This window comes from Trachypithecus francoisi, unplaced genomic scaffold, assembly GCF_009764315.1.
Source record: "Trachypithecus francoisi isolate TF-2019V2 unplaced genomic scaffold, Tfra_2.0 Lachesis_group10, whole genome shotgun sequence".
Lineage (NCBI taxonomy): Eukaryota > Metazoa > Chordata > Mammalia > Primates > Cercopithecidae > Trachypithecus > Trachypithecus francoisi.
The window spans coordinates 34,897,075-34,909,347 of record NW_022681455.1 but is presented as its reverse complement, the minus strand read 5'-3'; the positions used below and the strand labels follow the sequence as shown (position 1 = coordinate 34,909,347).

Sequence of the window (12,273 nt, the reverse complement as noted above, 5' to 3'; positions counted from 1 at the left end):
TCAGATAATCAAGATGAGTCGCTGAGCAAGGACCAAGATCAAAAAAGCACCAGGAGATGTGTCTTAAGATGAAAGAGACGATTTTGTCTTTCTTCTGTAAATATGTCTTATTAGTAATTAAAAAAAAAATAACAGAATCTATAATCACAGTGTCTTATCTGACTTAAAAACACCATAGGAGGGAAGTTGAAATGTTACCTTACTTAATCTTCAAAGCCTTAGTTCTTATTTCTGTTTCTGCACTGGCCTTACTGCATTGACCAGAGTTTCTAAAATAATATCAAATAATCCTAAAAGCCTTAGTTCTTATTTCTTCTTTGCATAAGTAAGTTCTTATGCAAACCTTACTGCATTGGCTAGAGCTTCTAAAAGAATATCAAGTAGCAGAGGGCAAACTTGTTTTGTTCCTGCTTCTAGTAAAAATGCCTCCAATGGTTTGAGGTAGATACGCTGTAACTTGTAAAAGAAGTATCCTATTTTTTTTCCAAAAAGTGTTATTAGAGATAGTTGGTTAAATGTATTTTCTGCATATATGGAGATAACAGTTTTTCACATTTAACAACCTAATATGTTATTATCAATAGGTTTCTTAATATTAAGCCATTCTTGGAGTAAACTTAATTGGCCATTTCCATTATAATTCTACTTGAGAGCATCTATTTGAGAGTAGATTACTTAGAATCTATATTCATAATTGAGGCTGGTTTAAAGTTCTTGCTTTTTGTGCTATTGTCACTGGATGGTATCAGTGTTAGGTTTAGGTCACAGGTCAGCTGGGCAGCTGTCTACTCATTTCCATATTGAAGAATCAATGACAGGCCAGGTGCGGTGGCTCATGCCTATAATCCCAGCACTTTGGGAAGCTGAGGTTGGTGGATCAGTTGAGGCCAGGAATTTGACACCAGGCTGCACAACGTGGTGAAACCCTGTCTCTACTAAAAATACAAAAATTAGCTGGGCATGGTGGCGTGCTCCTGCAATTCCAGCTACTCAGGAGGCTGAGGCAGGAGAATTGCTTGAATCCGGGTGTTGGAGGTTGTGAGCCAAGATCACACCACTGCACTCCAGCCAGAGAGACAGACAGAAACTCTGTCTCAAAAAAAAAAAAAAAAAAAAAAGACAATGACAGACCACTAAAATTACAAAGAATTACCAGTAAAACCATTTGAGCCCAGAGCCTGTATGCTCAGTGTTGGAAGCAATATTATTTATAAAATTTTGGCCGGGTACGGTGGCTCACACCTGTAATCCCAGCACTTTGGGAGGCCAAGGCGGGTGGATCACCTGAAGTCAGGAGTTTGAGACCAGCCTGACCAACATAGTGAAACCCGTCTCTACTAAAAATACAAAAATTAGCCGGGCATGGTAGTGCACACCTGTAGTCCTAGCTACTCAGGAGGCTGAAGCAGGAGAATTGCCTGAACCCGGAATGCGGAGGTTACAGTGAGCCAAGATCGTGCCGCTGCACTCCAGCCTAGGCGACAAAGTGAGACTCGATCTCAAAATAAATAAATAATAAAGTAAAATTTTAGCAATAGGCATCAATAGACAAATTATGGTGACTACAGTACAGAGTAGAATATCATATGCCAGTTATATTGCTATGTAATAAGAAAAAAAGATCATAATGTTAAGGAGAAAAAAGAAACAAAATTGTAAATATTATAGTCATAGCTCAGAAAGGATGAAATTTATCAGGATAGTAGATTAAGTGCACAAGTTTACCTCCTGCCTAAAGTTCTCTGAAGTGACAGAAAAGATATCCCACCCTACACAGATAGCTATAGACAGATTCACACCAAGAAAATTGTAAAAAGATACCATCAAGTAACCGGCAAGGTTGAGGAATTACTAAAAGGCAGAAAGTAGACAAGGTCAGATCTACAGAGACACAATCTAGAAGAATGCAAATTAAAACATTCATTGACAAAAATGAACATAATGACATCATCAAGTGTTTCTAAAGATTAGGAAAACAAGCAATCTTAAACACCACTGGTATAAGTTTAAACTGGTAAATTCCTTTGGGAAGATAATTTGGCACCATTGATCAAAACCAAAAATAGGATTCACTTTGAGGCAGCAATTCCACTTACAGGCAACTACCCAACAGAGATACAAAGACACATGCTGGTACAGGATTGCTTCATTGTAAGAGTTAAAAACTAAAAACTTAATGTCTATCCATAGGTAAGCAGTAAAATATTAGGTATACTCATAAAATAAAATACTACAAAAAAATAAAAAAATAATAAAAAATAAAATACTACATAACCATCAACAACAACAGTAATTACAAAGGAAAGAAAACAATGAACCTTTAAGTCCTGACATGGAAAGATTTCCCAAGACATACTGTGTCACAAGAAAGCAACAGAAGAAGTCATTGTATAATACACACTGCTGTAAATGGATGGTGACCGGAAGAGCACTCACCAAATGCTGACTGTGCTCACCTCTGGGGAAGGAAATCTGTGTGTTAGGGAGCACTGCAGATGATGGAGACAGACTTTCCTATTGCGCTCTGTATTCTACCACAGTTTAAAACACTTACAGTGAGAATCTATTCACATAGTGCTTTTATAATAATAATATTATAAAAGAAACGGGGCAATCGTCTGTGCACAAGGAAAAGAAGAAAAAAAGTCAAAATGTTAATAAAACACAGCTGTATATGGGTGACAAGCTACTTTAATGAGCATGTAGATATTAGGTTTACAATCTTAAGATACATTTTAAGTAGGAAAAGTGGGCTTCTGTACAGCAAAGGAAACCGCCAGCAGAGTAAAAAGACCACCTATGGAATAGGAGGAAATATTTGCAAACCATACATCTGCTAAGAGGGTTAATATCCAAAACATATAAAGAACTCAAAACAACTCAATAGCAAGAAAGCAAATAACCTTATTGAAACATTGGGCAAAAGATCTGAAAAGACATTTCTCAAAAGAAGACATACAAATGGCCAACAGGTATATGAAAAAATGCTCAAATCACTAGTCATTACAGATATGCAAATTAAAACCAAAATGATAGATCACCTCATGCCTGTTAGAATGGCTATTACCGAAAAGACAAAAGCTAAGTGTTAGCAAGGATGTAGAGAAAAGAGCACCCCTGCACACTGTTGGTAAAAACAAAAATTAGTACAGCCATCTAAAGAAAACAGTACGAAGTTCCTCAGAAAATTAAAACTAAAACTACCATATGAACCAGCAATTGTACTACTGGGTATATCCAAAGGGAGTAAAATCAGTACATGGAAGAAATATCCGCACTTCCATGCTCATTGCAGCATTACTCACAGTAGCTGAGATATGGAACCAACCTACCTGTCCATCAATGGACAAAGGAATAAGAAGATGTGGTATATATAAACAATGGCATATTTTTCTTAGGAAAGGAAGGAATATCCTGTCATTTGTAATAACATTCATCAACCTAGAGGACATTATGGTAATAAAATAAGCCAGGCACAAAAAGACAAATACTGTATAATTTCACTTACATATGGAATCTAAAAATGTTCAACTCACAGAAGCAGAGAGTAGAACGGTGTTTACTAGGAGCTGGAGGGGGTGATGTTGGGGAGATGTTGGTCAAAGGAACAAAATTTCGTCAGGAGGGATACATTCAAGAGATCTACTGCACAATAAGGCAATTATGCTTAATAACAATGTATTATAATCTTAAAAATTGCAGCCGGGTGTGGTGGCTCATGCCTGTAATTCCAGCACTTTGGGAGGCCAAGGCAGGCGGATCACCTGCGGTCAGGAGTTCGAGACCAGCCTGGCTAACATGGTGAAACCCCGTCTCTACTAAAAATGCAAAAATTAGGTGGGTGTGGTAGCGCATGCCTGTAATCCCAGCTACTCGGGAGGCTGAGGCAGGAGAATTGGTTGAACCCAGGAGGCAGAGGTTGCAGTGAGCCGAGATCATGCCATTGTGCTCCAACCTGGGTGACAGAGCGAGACCCCATCTCAAAAAAAAAAAAAAAAAAGCACTAAGAGAGTTGGTGTTTTTTGTTTGTTTTGTTTTGTTTTTGAGACAGAGTCTCGCTCTGTCGCCCAGGCTGGAGCGCAATGGTGGAATCTCGGCTCACTGCAACCTCCGCCTCCCGGGTTCAAGTGAGTCTCCTGCCTCAGCCTCCCAAGTAGCTGGGACTATAGGCGTATGCCACCATGCCTGGCTAAATTGTTTTGTATTTTTAGTAGAGATGGGGTTTCACCATGTTAGCCAGGATGGTCTTGATCTCCTAACCTAGTGATTCGCCTGCCCTGGCCTCCCAAAGTGCTGGGATTATAGGCGTGAGCCACTGCGCCTGGCCGAGAGTTGGTTTTTAAGTGTTCTCACCATAAAAATGATATGTGAGGTAATACATAGGTTAATTAGCTCAATTTAGCCACTCTATAATGTATAGCTATTTTAAAACATCATAATGTGTACAACAAATATATAAAGTTTTTGTCAATTAAAAATAAATTTTTACAAAGCAAGTTACATATATTTTGATATCTAGGCTATTTGTTCATTGCCAACTAAGGATGGTAAAGACAAGGTGAGGAGCCTGAGGGATATCATGATACCCCATCCTCCACTAAGCCTGAACTTCTACAGCACTTTCTAAACAAGGAGCTAAATGCAATTAAATCTCTAACACATTTGTACAATGATCTCATTTTCCAAACCAAAAAGTATATGACTATGCCTGACAATGGATCAGGGTGACGGCAAGTGACATGGATCTGGAAAATCTGTGAGGTGCAGTTGTCACACTTATTTTCAAATTGCCACACAAGAGGAAATATCATCATTACAGTATAGATGACACTAAGAAGCTAAAAACAAATTATTTGCCCCAAATCACATGCCAAATCAGTGGCAGATCAAAAACTCTCTTTGATGGAGCTCATGGCATTTGGCCAAACAAGGACTGTCTGATCTAACCGGAACGACAATGTGAAGCGAATATGTAGTGGACATAATTCAGCAGCAAGATGACTAGAATAACTAAGAGGAGCTGAGAAAGAGGAAATACTAAGGCCGGTTAAAGTGGCTGAGAGTGCGGGCCTATCAGCAACTAATTTAGTTCTATTAGAACTCAACTATCTCAGCCCTCTCAGTCCCCAAGGAACCCTGAAACTAAGATTTAAACTGCCTTTGATTTTAACAAAAAGGCAGGATCAAGCAAGCCTCTCATCATTTTCTAGCTTTTGCCTCCATGACTGGTTTAAAGGTGATTAAGTTTGGACATCCTACGTCAGCACTAAAACTTCCTCAAAACAATCAGAAAAGGAAAAAAGATAGTGACTTCACTGCAAAAAGCTGCAACCTTTCCAGCCAAAGAGGTCTTTTTTCCTTCTTTTTCTCTACCTTCTCCTTCAAAAGCCCATCTAGAAGTTTTGGGGACTGGGGAACATATTAAACAAAATCTAAACGAAAATGGAGAACTATAATCTCCTTGTTTGTAATTTCAGCTTCAGACAGGATGGTAGTAACATCCCCCTCCACCCAAGTTTCTTCCTTTTTGGCAGCTCAAGGAAAGAGTTATTTACAATCTAGGTCTTCCTCCCTATCACGGCTGTCCTATTAGGTTTTCTAAAACTGTAAGCACCAGAGGGCTGCTCACCGACAAACAAAAGCAGCATATAATGCACTAGGAACCAGGGAAAACAACTTTAACTACAGCCTAGGAGATTCCTAAGCAAAATTTAACCTGTAGAGATTGTGCAGAAATGCAATAGCTGCTCTTGACTTGCAGGACAAACGCTCAGACTGATCTTAATGGGTCCTGGAGCAGTCACAGCAAGCCTGCGTGATGAAGCTATGGAACCTAGGTTAGGAGCGTGGGCTCTGCGGTTAGCCGACCTGACTTCAAAACTCGCCTCTGCCACTTGTCACGTTTTTTGATCTTGGACAATTCACTTGATTCTCCACAGCACTGTCTCTGCATTTGTAAAGTCTGCTGTGATGGGCTCCCCAGGACTTAAATCATTCATGGAAACTTCTACAAGCTTGAGCAAGTATAATAGTATTGAGAGGCCTAGCATGTCAAAAAAAGCTTACCTGCTTTCACATGATGCTGAAGCATAGCAAGCCTTGCCCTATGCGCCTCGGCGGCACCTACGTTTTGAGATGGCATCTAAAGCACTGTGGAGGGCATGGAAGAATATGACTGGTGAGGCCCTGTGGCTTTTGAATCCCCCCTCAAAGGCCTCTCTCCATTCCTTTAAAAACTGACTGTATGTGTAGACATGCTGGGCGCTGTGCTGGATTTGGAGGTTTTGATGAATAGAAACAGCCCACTCTATTTGGTGAAGGTGTCAAATGAGGTCCTGTTTGTGGAGCTACTCACACATGTATTCAACAGACATGTGAAGTGCGCCCTCTAGGGGCTGGAGATGCCGATGGAAAAAGACAAAGTCTCTGCCCTCATGAAGCTTGATTTCTAGGAGGAGGGAGAGAGTGAGTGAATAAGCAAACAAATAAATCCTATGACGCCTATGTGGTGATAAGGGCCAAAAGTGAGCAAAGGAAGCAGAGGCAGCAAAGGAAGGGGATAAAAAGGAAATGAGTGATATTTGAGATAAGGTCATCAGGAAAGACCTCTCTAAGAAGGTGACCTTTGAGAAGAGATCTGAAGAAAGTAAAGAGCCGTGAGGGTGTCTGAGGTAGACAAGCAGAGTAACATCAAACACAGGAGCCCTGGGAAGGAGCGTGCCTGACATGTGGCTGGAGAGGGGAGTAGCAGGGAGCTCTGCCCACAGAGATGCCAGAGGACATTACAAAGGACACCAAGGAGAGTTCAGTTCCACAGGCATCCGCTGAGCACTTATTAGTGCTCACTGCCCAGGGTAAAAAACCGAGGAGGACGTCAAGTTCACACTTGAAGGAAAGGGGAGCACTTTCAAACCAAGAGGAGGTGCAGGCTCTAAAGTCTAACCTGAGGTGATCAGAAACTAAGTCTCTTAACAGAGAATCAGGGTTCCTCCTACCTGATTTCAAAAATCCATCAACACTCAGAGCTAAATTTACTTACCACTCTTCAGACCCAGCAAAACTCAAGCGAAAACTTGAGGTAAAATTGCTTAAAGACTCTGTGAAATCAAATAAGAATCGCAAAAACAAGATAAATGGGATATTTATTCTGTCGAGTACAGAAAGTGGCCCAACTCAAATGTCCCCTGATCCTCAACACCTTTCCTGATTACACTGGCTGATATTAATTTCACCCTTCTCAGATCTTCCAGATCATCCACTGCACCTTCCACCACATTTATCCTATCTGATCCTGAACCACAATGAATTCTTTATTCTGCTCATTCATACCATGTATTATAAGTCCTTTAGGGAAATTCTTCATGTTTCCAAGAACAGAGCACTATGTAAGGAATTGGCCCAGGGCCACCAGGGTGCAACTTCTAACATTCAGTTTTCAGCAGCCTGCTCATTCCCTCTTGCCAGATCAGATTCTTGCCAACCCTGAACCAACACTACCCCAGTGTGACATGGTCTCTATGCAGTATAACAAACCTAGTACATTTATATCCATTAAGAATGGCAAAAATCTCTTGATGGGATATACAAGAACACTGCATCTGAGGTGTCTGTACGTAAAACACAGAGACAGAAGAACCATAAGTTAGAACCAAAGTGCCCAGGCCACTTTCATGTGTGTGAGGTCAGATTTCTGGACCAAATGATACCCTAAGTGGCTCTTAGCTGGCAGTAAACATGATTCATGTGGTGGCCCAGCTACTATATTACTTTACACAGACAAGTAATGGTATCTCAATGGGCCAGAAGACTGTCCAATCCAGTTCAGCCCAATAAATGTTGATGCCACAGTGCTGGACAGTCCCTACCCTTGAGTTCAGTGAGGAAGTCAGACCAGTAAACAAATGACAATACTACATAGTGTGTGACATTCTGGGAAGGAAGTACACAAACTGGCTTAAGGGAAATGGGAACAGGGAGGTTTTACAGAAGAGGAGATACTTAAGTTGAGACTTAAAGTTTAGGAGGAAGCAGCCAGGCAGAAACGAAGAGGCAATATCCAAATTCACTGTCCCCTGAGTAGTCTCAGCAAAGTGGGACACCTGCAAGTAACTATGAGTGGCTGGAGCATACAACTGGAAGCATGGTGAATGCAAGGTTGAATAGGCCAGCAGAGTCAAATCAGAAAGGGTCCTGTATGCCGCTGAAGAGATTCAAGCAAGGAATGATCAGATGGGTGTTTTAGAAAAATCCTTCCGTTGACAGCTGGGAGGCAGGTACTCAGATGGTCCATTTGTTATTCACTATACTGTTGTGATGGCCTGACATATTTCAGAATTTTTTTCATCATTATGCTGAGAGGGTGTGTAAATGATACACTAGGAGAAGTGTGTGACTATCCAGGGAGCCCAGATGAAGTTAGTAATTCAGGCATGAAGTGAACACCTAAATGACAGCAGTGCAAAGAGGACAGAGAAAAAAGGATAGATTCAATACAAAAGACAGGACCTTGTCAAATGCAGGTTGGGGTGCAGTGGCGGCTGTTTTAATCAGGCTACTCGGTGAGTAGTGAGAATTCTGGAGGAAAACCAGGGTTGCTTTGTTTTGTGATTGCGGTGATGTGAGGTAGGGGGAGAAGAGAAGGGAGCGGGAGGGAGTTTTATTTTGAATTTGTTGAGGCTGAAATGAATTTTGACTCCCATATGTCGATGTCTGGTCAGTAGGTTGATATGAGGGACAGGAACCCAAAATCCTATGTTATATAAAACCCATCCTTGTTTGTACCATGGTTATACACCAAATAACTTAAAGTGACAATGTCTAAATGTTTACATGTATTTGCATGCATGTTACCCATACTTGGCTCTTACAGGCATACTATGAAGAAGGAAAACAGATACTGGTTTTCCATTTCACAGGTAAGAAAACTGAGTTCAAATGACTTGCTGATTAGTTGGTTACATGAGAACAGAAATAAAATTCCACATCTGACTCTAGTGCATGTTCCCTCCAGTTTTTCCAGGCCCTTGACACTGAATGTTTACAGGAAACAACGTGCATCTCTGTGGGTCAAGGTCAACGACTCAAAGCATCAAGTCAGATAAAGGCCTTCTGGATCACAGACCCTGTAAAGAGGGAGCAATAAACTCGAGGGGAAAGAGAGGTCCTAGGCAACTCTCCAAAAATTCTTCATTAAATCATAAGGTCTAAACAGGAGTTTGTCTCATCAGCCTTTTTCTGTCAAAAGCTTTCAATGTTTTCTTCTTTTGGTTATCCTTGCAAAGGGAGATTTATCTCTGAACCTCAGGAAGGGCTGGCAGTTTTCCAACACAAGGAAACACTCTCTCAAATCAGTCTAATTTAGAAAAGATTTCATCTTACTCAAATGAATTTGACACATCCTTCCTAAAATGCTTTCTACATACTTAACAGTTGAGGGTAAAAGGAGAGATACAAGGAGTCTATGAAACCATCCCTACTGTCAGAGAAGCTTGTAATCTTCAAGGGAAGACAAAACACACAGACATGAAATAGTCAGACACAAAAGCCCCACAACAGTGCCAAAAGAGTTCAGTTAACTGGGCAAAACTGAGCATGTACTTTTATTTCTGCTCCCTCCTGAATCCCATTAAAACCAGAGTTAAATAAAAAGGGTGAAAGGAACAGAAGATAACTGAACATAAAATGTTGATCCTTTTTGAAAGATAAAAAATAGGTAAGTTAGTAGAGCTGAGAAAGAGAATCTCTGCAGCCCGTGAAGGGGACTCCAATTCACACAGACACCCTTGGGAAGGCTCAGGGATTAGAGGCACCAGGTGGCAGAGGAGGCCAGGGATGGGGAGGGGCTGAAAACCAGGACTTAATACAAATTCTGTATAAAGAGGTGTTATACCACCAGGTTTGCTGTCACATCCAGGACAGCCAGGGACTATCACTCCTCTACCTACACAGGAGAAGGCTGATTTATTCTGTAAGAACCAGCTCAGATCTAGATGCAGGAATATTAGGAACAGCAGAAGGCAGGGGAAGGAACTGTACTGAAATCAGAGGCCCTGAATGAAAGTCTCTATCTTGAAGGATGAGATCCCAGCCTCCCTAACCCACTTGGCTTCCAGAATGCTGGCAACTCCACTCCCATCCCCACACAGAAAAGTTGAGGGATTCTTTCCTGGAGAAAACAAATGATACCACAGAAAAGTTCAACACATGATGGCTTTGGGGGATTTCTCAACAAAAGGGGTGCTCCTCCCCCATAACCCTATATAATACTAATATAAAGCCCATCCTTGACAATCTCTTCCCACCTCTATACAGAACATCCAACCAACTTTTTAGTGTCTCATGCTTTATTTAATACAAGTGACAACCAAGGATTGCCAGACATTTGAGGAAAAGCCTTTAACATGAAAAGACAGAACACAAAATAAACAGAAAAAAATGACTCAAAGAAATGAGACAAGGAGCCAAATAAAACCTCAAAAATCTATTATCACAGAATAGCATCAAAAAAAAAAAAAAGCAGGATCAGTGAAAAGTTCTTGGAAATTAAAAATAATAATATAAATAAAAATATAAATAATGATCCAGAAGATAAAGGTGAATAAATCTCTCAGAAAGTAGAACCAAAGATAGAGGTTGGAAATAGGAAAGATAAAATTCGAGGACCAAAAGTTCCAGAGAAGAGAGAAAAAGATCATCAAAGAAATAATTCAAGAAATTTTCCTTGAACTTCTGCTTATAGGAGTCCATCCTGTGCTCAGTATAATGAATAAGAAATTTTTAAAAGTCACATTGTGAAATCTTATAATAAATGGGATAAAGAGAACACACTTTGAGAGGTAAAAAACAGCTTGCATACAAAGAATTAAGCACCACCAGAATTTTCAATAGCACCTCTGGAAGCCATAAGACAAAGGAGAAATGCTTTCAAAATTCTGAGGTGAAATGACTTCCAATCAGTCAAGTATAAAAAGAGAATGGATATTTTTAGACATGCAGGGTCTCCAACTTTACCTCCCACACATTCTTTCATCAGGAAGTGACTGGAGGATGTGCTCAACCAAACAAATGAGCAAACCGAGAAAGAGGAAGATGGGTATACAGGAAACGGGGTGAAGGGAATCAGCTACGCACCCTAGAGGCCATATCTGGAGAATGCTGGGAATCCAGGGGGGAATCTGCAGGAGGAAACGAAACTAACATGATCAACTGATGTATCTGCCTAGGATCTAAAAAAGAATACTTAAAAATTACAGTTGTGATTTGGGAAGTAAGAATAAGCTGGACGTAGAAAACTCAGAAAATGGTCGGGTGCGGTGGCTCACGCCTGTAATCCCAGCACTTTGGGAGGCCAAGGCGGGCAGATCACCTGAGGTCAGCAGTTCGAGACCAGCTTGGCCAACATGGAGAAACCCCATCTCTACTAAAAAATACAAAAATTAGCTGGGTGTGGTGACAGGTACCTGTAATCCCAGCTACTTGGGGGGGCTGAGAATCGCTTGAACCTGGGAGGTGGAGGTTGCAGTGAGCCAAGATCATGCCACTGCACTCCAGCCTGGGCGACAGAGCAAGAGACTGTCTAAAAAAAAAAAGGAATAAAGAAAAAAGAAAACTCAGAAAATCAACGGGAAGAAAATTAATTAATTGTACAAGAAAAAAACAGAATTATAGCATAACTGGCTCAGCAGGTAAATAATACTAACAGTCATAATAACATAAACATAAGCATTGAATACTGATGTAACTAAAAGCTGTGATATACTTGAAGGATGAAGGGGGAGGCAGTGGACAGAGAGTGTAAGAAGGCTAACAGTGACTAATAGAGGATGTTTAAAATTTTTAAATAAAGAAATAACAGCATAAGCCTAACAATCAGAAATATGGAGGAAACACCAGCAGAAGAAAACACTAAGAACTGGAAATGGTTGCTTTCCCAGGAAGGGAATCAGGTGTGCACAAACGGCCTTTCAGTGGGGCCGATGCAGAAAGGATGCTGACACTGCGTGACAGGTGGGCAGACCCTTGTCAACTATGAAATCTATAATTCTGGGAACCTTGTGATTTTGTGTTTAAACATGTTCTGCAAAGCAGTGACTTTGAAAAGTTTATTGTCTCTTAAGAGAGACACAAGCAAGAAAGGTGACACCACTTTAATTGCACATGTGACACAAGTCACACGAGAAACTTGGAAGGATGGCCTCCTTGTTCCACAAAGCCAGCAAGGAGTTCCTTCTTCTATCCTGCCAAGGACAATTATCTTCAGGATAAACATAGCAG

At 40.7% G+C, this 12,273-nt stretch overlaps 1 protein-coding gene across 8 annotated transcripts in view; it reads right to left on the bottom strand.

Moving 5' to 3' along the window:
- Positions 1-12,273, bottom strand: part of ANKS1A (ankyrin repeat and sterile alpha motif domain containing 1A) — a 199,569-nt gene that overhangs the window by 120,752 nt on the left and 66,544 nt on the right. The gene's annotated exons all lie outside the window — the stretch shown is intronic.